This window comes from Neofelis nebulosa, chromosome 12 (assembly GCF_028018385.1).
Source record: "Neofelis nebulosa isolate mNeoNeb1 chromosome 12, mNeoNeb1.pri, whole genome shotgun sequence".
Classification (NCBI taxonomy): domain Eukaryota; kingdom Metazoa; phylum Chordata; class Mammalia; order Carnivora; family Felidae; genus Neofelis; species Neofelis nebulosa.
Window position 1 is genome coordinate 1,934,768 of NC_080793.1, and position 9,627 is coordinate 1,944,394.

Sequence of the window (9,627 nt, forward strand, 5' to 3'; positions counted from 1 at the left end):
GAAGGGGACACGCCTGGCACTTGCCCCTCATGGCAAGGGGTGGGGGAGTTAGGGCTGCCTGGAGCGGGCAGGAGCCCCAGTCCAGGCCCTCCTCCTGGCCTCGCGCTGGTCAAAAGGGCCTCGTCCTGTCGCCAGCGGAATGGGTAGACCACTCCCCAGGGCTCTGGATGTCCGGTTCTGGGTGCTGGGCTTGGGTCCGGGCAACGGAAGATGCGAGAAATGATATGTGCGTGCGCCCACAAGGGACTGCTGGGCGGGCACACACCTCCCCTCCCACCCCCATAACAGGTCATTCCCTGAAGTGATGTATTGTAGGTGACCTCACACTGTGCTGGCAGGCACCGTTGTCCCTGAAACAAGGAGCCAGGCCCCGCACTCCAGAGCACTACAGGAATAGGCGGGAATTCACCCCAGTCCTTCCCCAGTCCCGGCTTCAGCATTCCCTGCAGAGACCCGGCTCAGGTGGCCCCTCCAGGAAGGGCTGCAGGACACCCCTGAGAGCATCTCCTCCATAGGACTGCCTCTGTTTTCTCCTCGGTGTCACCTCCCTCAGAGCAGAGCCCGGCCCAGTGTGGATACTGCAAGAATCTGAACTGAGTAAATTGAGAAGTGGATGGATGGTGGATGTGGATGGACAGATGATGGATGGATGGATGGATGGATGGATGGATGGATGGGAGGATGGATGGGGAAATGGACGGATGGATAGATGGGCAGATGGGTGGATGGATGGATGGATGGATGGGCAGATGGGTGGATGGATGGATGGATGGATGGATGGATGGGCGTATGGATGGATGGATGGGAGGATGGGTGGATGGATGGATGGATGGATGGATGGGCGGATGGATGGATGGATGGATGGATGGGCAGATGGGTGGATGGATAGATGGATGGATGGATGGATGGATGGGCGGATGGATGGATGGATGGATGGATGGGCAGATGGGTGGATGGATAGATGGATGGATGGATGGATGGATGGATGGATGGGCGGATGGATGGATGGATGGGCAGATGGGTGGATGGATAGATGGATGGATGGATGGATGGATGGATGGATGGATGGATGGATAGTTGGGTGTATGGATGGATGGATGGGAGGATGGGTGGATGGATGGATGGATGGATGGATGGATGGATGGGCAGATGGGTGGATGGATAGATGGATGGATGGATGGATGGATGGATGGATGGATGGGCAGATGGGTGGATAGTCTCCTCTGGACTGCACAGACCAGTGGGAGAGGAGGACAGTCACTAGGATTTATGCTTAGTGTGGTCAATGCTATGATGGGGTGCACAGGGATGGAGGAGTGCACAACATGCACTCGGGTGGGGGTCCAGGAAGGCCCCGCGGAAGCCCCCATCCTGGCTGAGACCTGAGAGATGGGCAAGAGGTAGCAGAGGTAAGGAGTATTTGAGCAGGGGGCTCAGCACAGGCAAGGACCCCGACTTTAGGCAGAAAGGGTAAATCGGGAGTGGCTGAGCTCGGGCCCGCAGCCCAACCTTCCGGCCCGTTCTCCTCGTCGACCCAGGATCCCCTTGTTGACTCGGCCGTTGGCCTCCTTCCCTGGCACAGGCCCTGCCCGCCAGAGGTGGGGGGACGGGGCTGTCGGTACGTCCTGGCCCCACGCCAGCCCTTGGATGGGAGGCTGGGCTCCAGGCCCTGTCTTCCGATCTGTCCGGGCAGGGACGTTCTGGCCTGCAGAGGTGAGGGTGGGAGCCCCATCCGGTCCCCACATCTGCTCACCCTCGCCTGAGCCCAGCCCCCTCCAGCTGCAGCCCAGTGTGGGGGGCAGCTGGGCCCGGGCCAGGATGGGGGTTACTGGCACAGCCCTGGGACCCTGGCCTCCTGTGGGTGCCCCGTTCCCTGGGGAAGGACGCTCACCAGGGTTTGGCCACGATTCGGCCTAAAGCTCCAGGGGTCCCCACCCCACCCTTCATTCTCCAGAAGCAAGAGCTGGACGCTGGGTGGCAGGGTGCTGCTGAGGGACAAAGGGAGCACTCCCAGGCCCTGAGGTTACCCCAAGGATCCCCGAGACCACCGAACAGCAGCGAGGAAAGGGCCCCCCAGCCCCCCACTACGCGGTCATGAAATGGGTGGGCGGCCCTGGGGGTGCAGATCCAGCCATCCGCCCCCTCAGGGGTGGGAGCCAGGGAGGCGCAGAGCCCAGAGACCCTGCCCGGGGTCCTCTCTGGGGGGCCGGGCCAGCCGTGCCCTGGGCGTCCGCAGCTGGGTTTGCTCCGCGTGTGTGTGAGAGAGTGAAACCACCCTCTCTAATTATACCCCTGGACCTTCTCATCCCGCCTCCGCAGACCTTCCCACTTCAAAGGCCATTGGCCCCTAGTCAGGGAGGGAAAGTTTCTGGGTGTCCACGAACCTCCCCCCTCCACCTGGGAGCATCGGTCCCTGGCTGCCCGTCTCTGAAGCTCTCACCCTTCCAGGAACAGGCCTCCGGGGCCTGGGGGCTCTGACCCAGGCCCCAGCTTACCGGGCTGCGGAGCGGTGCCGGTGGGGCGGGCGCTCACCTCAGGACCCCGGCCGGGCTCCTCTGGCCCTGGGCGGGGCGGGGCTATTCCGGCCCAGGGACACAGGGGTGGGAGCCTGGTCCCCTCACCTGCTCCTTCTGTGTCTCTGGCTCCAGCCTCTCTCCGACCCTGAGCACCCCTCCCCGAGCAGCCCCACCTGAGGCGCAGGCCCCGGAACCTCTGCTCTCTGGAGCCCGTGGCCCCGGTGCGGCGAGCCCCCTACCTGCTCGTGGCACTTCTGAGTCTAGGTCCGTTCTGAGTTTGCTTACGAGCCCGGGCTGCCCTCAGGGCCCGTGGCCACAGACACACAGAACAGGCACCTCCAAGACCACACGGCCACCTCGGACCGGTGGAGGGGGCCCTGCTGCCCGAGGCCGGAGCCGGCCTGGAAGTGGGAGGCAGGGGCCAAGCGACAGGGGCGGGCCGGGTCGCAGGCTCCGGGCTGGGTGCCCAGAGGATGCCCAGGTGGGCAGCTGCTCCTGATGGAGTGTGGGGGGAGGGAGAGCCCGGGTTCCCAGGCCGGGGATCAAAGCAGGTGGAAATGGCGGCTAATTATAGAGGGAGCCAACACGCACCTAGGGAGGCTCCGTGGGCAGGGCCGAGATGGTGACGTCCCTGCCCTGGGGGCAGCTGGACAGTCCCCCGTGGACCGTGCAGCTGGAAGGTTCCCACGGGGCCCAGCCCATGGGCCTGGGATGCCAAGAAGAGAACGCCAGGCATGGGTGTGGGGAGAACGCCAGGGTGCGAAGGCCTGCTAGGTGGCGTTAATAGAGGTCCAGTGTCCAGAATGAAGGAGGTGATTCCCTCTTTACGCTGCACGGACCGTGCAGGCTCAATCCTGCTTGTGCTGTAGGCTTGGTCCCAAGCGCACTGGCCAGGAGGCCTCCCCCAACCCAGAGCCATCCCCCCGCCCCCACCGGCGGGTTCTAGGCTGCTGCTCCCAGCGTCTTTCTGCCCACCTTAGAGCTGCCTGCTGGCCTGGCCTCCGTGTGTGGGGCTGCCCGACAAGGTGTATGTTCAGTGTTGGCTCAGTTGAGACAAACAAACCCTTCCCGTGAGGCATCCTCCTCCAGGAGGAAGGAAGGAAGGAAGGAAGGAAGGAAGGAAGGAAGGAAGGAAGGAAGGAAGGAAGGGCTCCCAGACCCTTCAGGCCTTGAAAGTGGGCCCGGCCTCGCCGGTCCCCCTACACCGTGCCCTGAGGCCTTGAGACCAGCTTCTTCCAGGGCTCCAGTCAAACTCTGAGCGTAAGAGCTTGACTCCAAAGGGACCTTTGTCTCAGCCTGGCTGCCCGCAGCGTGGCCTGGCCCTCTCCTGATCCACCTGCCCCTGTGCCCCGAGGCTGGGGCGGGAGGTGGAGGAACAGGTAAGGCCTGGCGGGTCCCTCCTCCGGTGTCTCCTTCCTTTTCCTCTTCTGTGCCTTTTTTTAAAATTTTTTTTTTTCCCAACGGTTTTTATTTATTTTTGGGACAGAGAGAGACAGACAGAACATGAACGGGGGAGGGGCAGAGAGAGGGAGACACAGAATCGGAAACAGGCTCCAGGCTCCGAGCCATCAGCCCAGAGCCCGACGCGGGGCTCAAACTCACGGACCGCGAGATCGTGACCTGGCTGAAGTCGGACGCTTAACCGACTGCGCCACCCAGGCGCCCCTTCTGTGCCTTTTATCCCCGTCTCTGGATGTTCCTATGCACCCCCCCCCTTCTCTCTCTGGCACCGGCCCCTCCCCCTGAGCAAACAGAAGCCACGGGGTCTCGGCGAGAGGATGATGCCAAATGGGCCGAGGCTCTCCTGGTGAGGCCCCGCACAGCTGGGCAGAATCGGCAAATGGTTCGTGTGGTCGGGGCCTCGCTCCCGCTCCGGCCACCCCTCCCCCGGCTCCCAGCCCCCCACGGAGCCCTTCCACGCCCCCCACCCCGTCCCCGGGCTGCAGAGGGCAGTGTGCCCAGCGGCTGGTGACCAAGAATCAGGCGCCCCTGCTCTGAGGGGGGGTCCTGGGGATGGGCAGGGTCTCCCGGCCTCCGACGGAGCCCATTCCCGGCCCCATCGAGGGGACCCAAGGCCTCCCAGGCGGGGCCACCAGCAGGCAGGCAGAGGGGCCAGGGGGCTGGCGACTCCCCAGCACCGGCCCCAGCCTCTCCCTGCAGCTGCCCCTTGAGGGCATTCCAGGGAAATGCCCAGAACGCCAGGGCCCCACCCTGCAGGCTCGTCCCAGCCACCTGCCGTCCGGGTCACCCTCCTCTGCAAGGGATGGCCCCCAATGCCCACTGCCTGTCCTTTCTCAGATCCTTCTCCCCTGTCGAGGGGGCCTTCTTTGTGGGGCTGCTTGCCACCAACCACGCTGAGAGCTGTGTGCCCACCTGCTAAGGGTCCCTTGAGCCGTGGGCCGGCCCTGGGTCCCTAGTGACCGTGTGGGGAGCAGCCTGTCCAGCAACACAGTAGGACACGGTGGCCTGGCCCGGGGAGCTGGGTGTCTTGGCCCCTCATCCAGCACATCTCTCCTGGGTCTCTGCCTTCTCAGGCCCCTGTGGGGTGCTGGGGTGTCCGGGGAACCGAGCACTCCGATCCCACAGAGCTCTGAGTGTGGGGTGGCGGCCACAGCATCGTGGGAGCGGAGGGGGCAGGCAGCAGGTTGCAGTCAAGGACAGCGACTGTTAGCTGCCCCATAATAGCAGGGCCGGCCAGGGTACCTTATGCTCCAGTGGAACAGGCCCCTGGCCTTCCTGGCGCCCAGGGCTGACCAGAGGGGCTAAGGCACCGTCACAGTGTGGGGGTCCGGGGTGCATCCAGCCCGGCCTCTCCTCGGCTGGCGTGTGCCCGGGAGAAATGAGGACACACGTGCACGAGGCCCCAGTCACCGCAGCCCACTGTGCGGGATAAACGGACACGCTCGGCCCGCGCGGTGGGGTCTTACTCAGCCAGGGAAGGGATGGCCCCGGAGGGCGTCGCGCGGAGCGAAGGAAGCCGCTCACAAAGAGCACGGTGTGTGCATGTGATCGCATCTGCACGAAATGTCAGAACGGTTGGATCCGCAGAGGCAGAGAGTAGCTCGGGGGTTCCTTAGGGCGGGGGCGGGGGGAGACAGCCAGAGGACTCGGATTTCTCCTTGAGCCGAAGAAAATGCTCCAAAATTGATTGCGGTGATGCCTGCCGGTGTTTGTGAATGCACCGCAATCGTTGACTCGAGCACTTTAAGTGGGGAAATCGTATGCCATGTGAACTCCATCTCGATAAAGCTGTTAAAACAACAGCAAAGACGCACGAGGGTCCCGGGACCTCCCACGGGGGCGGGCGTCTGTCCTCTTCGTTGCCACCGTGGTCCCTACGGTGGGCTAGGGTGGGGGGGCCGTGGGAGGCCAAATGGGCCGGGGAGGGGGTCGGCCCAGGGCCGGGCTCCGGTTTGCTGTGGGAGGCCCGGGCCCTGCTCCCGACCTGGCCAGAGGCCTCCTCCCCTCCTGCCCTTCTCAGAGCCTTCCCAGAAGGATGTTTTTCCAGGGACCTGCTGAGCAAACGGCATTTGGACTGTGGCCTGGAAGCCTCGTGGGGAGGGACCCTGCATCCCCGCCCCATCTAGGAGTGGCCTGCTTCCTCTGGACACTCAGATCTGGCCGGAGCCTGGCCCTGCTGCTTCTCGGCCCCTCTGAGCCGTGGGATCCCAGGGCTGCCGGTCCCATGGGCTATCCCGGGTGTCAGCGAGGCTGCGTGCAGGGCCCGAGCCCCCGGGTGGGAGTGTTTTTATCACTAGAAGGGCCCGGGAGGGGCTCAGGCGGAACCTCATGTGGTCCTCCTGGGGACGGCCTGGGACCCTGGCTCAGTAGGAAGGGCCAGTGTGCGGAGCTGGGGAGGTCCAGGGCAGCGCGGCCTCAGCCTGAGGCCTTGAGACCAGCTTCTTCCAGAGCTCCAGTCAAACTCTGAGCGTAAGAGCTTGACTCCAAAGGTCCCTTTGGAGCCTGGAGGCTCAGAGAGCACAGCCCAGTGGCCCAGAAGGGCAGGAGGCCTCCTGGCGGGCATCTCGTCACACCCCTGGGCCCCCCTTCTGCTCCCCTGGCCCCCGGCCCCTAATTATAACCACACTTCCCACAGCTAGCCCCGGCTCGGCCGAGCTCCACGCCATCCGGATCTGGTTGGGGGGCGGGGGGAGTTTTCCCAGAAACGGGACTGTGAGTCACCAGCCAGCCCAGGAAGTGGCCGCCTCCTGTCCAGCCAGCTGACAACTAGGCTTCGATTTGGACTGTAGAGTGAGAGGCCGTTCACACTTGACCTCAGAGTTGACCAAGAGCCTCCTGCACCCGGGAGCTCCTCGTAGGCGGGCTCGCCAGGCAGCAGCGGGTTGATCTGCGGGAGCGGCAGGCCCTAGGGGCAGGAGAGGGCCCCGGGGACCCCTGGGGGGATGTGGGAGGAAGGGCCTTCCCAAGGGGACCAGCTGGTGGGGAGCACTGAGGTCAGAGCAGACAAAGCCCAGAAGAGAGGCCCAGTGGCTGAGCTAGACTGCTTCCCAGGCTGAAATTCGGGGACCACCACGGCAGAGCCCAGGCCTTCTTCAGCTCCGGCGACCAGAGCAGCCCAGGGCCCTGCTTTCCCGGCACTCGAGGCCCCTCCACTCCTGTCCTGCGGCCAGGCTTCCCCTGAGCACCCTCCTCCGGCCCTACCTCGGGACCTTGCCCAGTCTGTCCCGCTCCCGGGAACGTGTCCTTCGGCTCCGGGCAGCCTCAGTGTGCCCGGGGAGACTGAGGCCCATCGGTCCGAGGGGTCCCTCCACAAGGCTGACCCCTGCTTGCCTCACCAGCCCGGGCATCCCCATGTCCTGAACCTGGCCGCAGGGCGGGGGTCTGCACATCCTCCCGGTGTCCCGGGAGCACACCCCTCCACCCCGCTTTCCAGAGCCCCAGCCTGGGGTGTGGGGTGCCTGGCAACCCCTGCATCCTCTCAGCACCCCCCCACCCCACCCACCGGGGCAAGAATTTCTCCATCACATGCCTGGCCTTGGCTCTCCCTCCAGAGGGGATGGCAGTGGGAAAATGTCGAGGGGCTTGGCTCTCCCCCCACCATGTTCCTGAAGGCCAGGGAAGTGAGTCCTCCCCGACCCCCAGCCGACGGCAAATTCCAGAGCCCCCTCCCTTCCTCCCCAGCTGAGTTCTCCTTCCCGATGGAGCCGATTTCCTCCGCTCAGGCCCTCCTCCCGCGCCTGCCTCCAGAAAGACCAATTAAGACTGAAGCGGGGCCAGGTCGCAGGCCTGCTCCTGTGTTTCCAGCTGTGCAAACATTCTGCTCCCCGCAGGGCGACGAGTGGGGGTGCTCTGGACCCAACTCCTGGCTGTTGGGCGGTGGCCAGGGTGTGGGATTAGGAGCCAGGGGCTCGGGCCCCCTCCTGCCTGCAGTAGCCTGGACTCCATCCTGCCCTGTCCCGACGGGGATTTGTCACCGTGGTTGGATTTAAGCGGTGGCCAGAGAGGGTGACATGGGGAGACCCTCAGGGCTGTCGGGGGTGAGGGCGAGAGCTCTGGGCCACCACGAGGGTGCAGAGGAGCGGGGAGAGTGACAGGATTTGGATCTGGCCGTGTCCCCGCGCTCCCCCCCGCCCCCACCGGACCCAGGCAGGCCCGGGAGTCCCTGAGGAGGGAGGCCAGAGTGATGGAGCGTGGGGCTCTGAGCCCAGGACAGCACCCGAGGTGGAGAGCGGACACGTCCGCCCGTGCCTGTGGGTCTGAGGGCTCTTCTGGAACGGGGCCCTCACCAGGCGAGCTGCTGGTGCAGAAGGAACGGCCAGTATCTCAGGCAGGCGCGGGGACCGGAGCGGGTCCAGAGCCGGTCTCCTCTGGGAGGGTTTAGGAGCTGAAGGTGCCAGGACAGTGGTTCCTGAGCCCCCGAGGAAGGAGACGCGGCAGCTGGCTCGAGGACTCGACGAGCCCAGGGTTCGGGGCTGGGGTCGCTGGGAGAGGCAGCCCCCCTGGTGGAGTCAGCCCACGGGGAGCCGGCTCCGGGTGGGTCTGTGCTGGGGCTGCCGTGTGGATGAGCTGCGGGGTTCAGGAACGAGCCCCCGGCCCCGGTGCTGGCTGTCGGCGAGCTTCGCGGTGGGGGGGTGGGGGCTGGTTGGAGCCGTGGGACTTTGGTGTGAGTCTCGGTGCCTCGCGGAGACCGTGAGTGACAAAGGGACCTCGGGAGAGGAGGCCCCGTGCGGCTGGGTGACCTTCCGTGAGTCTGCCTCTCTGGTCCTGAGAGCCTCACCTGTGAGCTGGGGGCAGCTGTTCATAAAGGGGATTGTGGACAAGAGGAGGCTCCCCTATCAGGAGCATTTGCCGGATTAGGGGTTATCAGGGGTCTCCCCAAAACAGCTGGCGTCTGAGCCTGGCCCCGGTGCTCGGCCGCTCCCTGGATGGGGCCGAGCGGGAGCCAACCCGCAAGGACTGGAGACAGGTGCAGAGCCAGCCAGGAAGGGCTGGGTAGAGCACCGCGTTGCAGGGCAGTAAACTCCCCGCCAGCCGCCAGCCGAAACGGGAGAAAGGACACGGGGGCCCAGGCCTGCCCGGCCCGAGGCAACACACTTCTGTGGCTGCCCCGGCCCCCCTGCCAGGGGCCCGGGATGGGAACTCCCGGGCGGGGGGCGGGGGGGGGGTGAGGGCGAGAGTGGGGTGCTAGTCTGCCTGGCTAATTACTGCGGGAGAGGCGTGGGAGAGGGTCTGGTCGGAACGGGGATTCATTCTTTCAAAGGAAAAGACGCTGCGAACTCAGGTTTATTGTCGGGCAAGATGCGTAGGACCCGCTGTAAAATGGGAGGAAGAAAGGCGGCCGCGTCCAGGGCGGCCTGGCTCTGTGGGAACCGTCCCGGGCGGCCGGGGGGCAGGGGCGGGGGGCGGCCGTGCCAGCGGCGGGACCTCTGTTTCCCCTCTTCCCGCCTCCGCGTCTGCCCGTCCGTCTACCCTGAGCAGGTACGGCCTGGCTGTTCTGCAATGAGGCACCTTGAGCTGCCAGCAGGAAGCCCCCACACAGTACCGTCTGTCCTGCTTCAGCAGCAGGTCCTCACCGGGTGACCCTCCCCTCGGGGAGCTCCCAGGCCAGAGCCCTCCCCCTGCACGCTGACCCAACAACGTGAGCACCCTC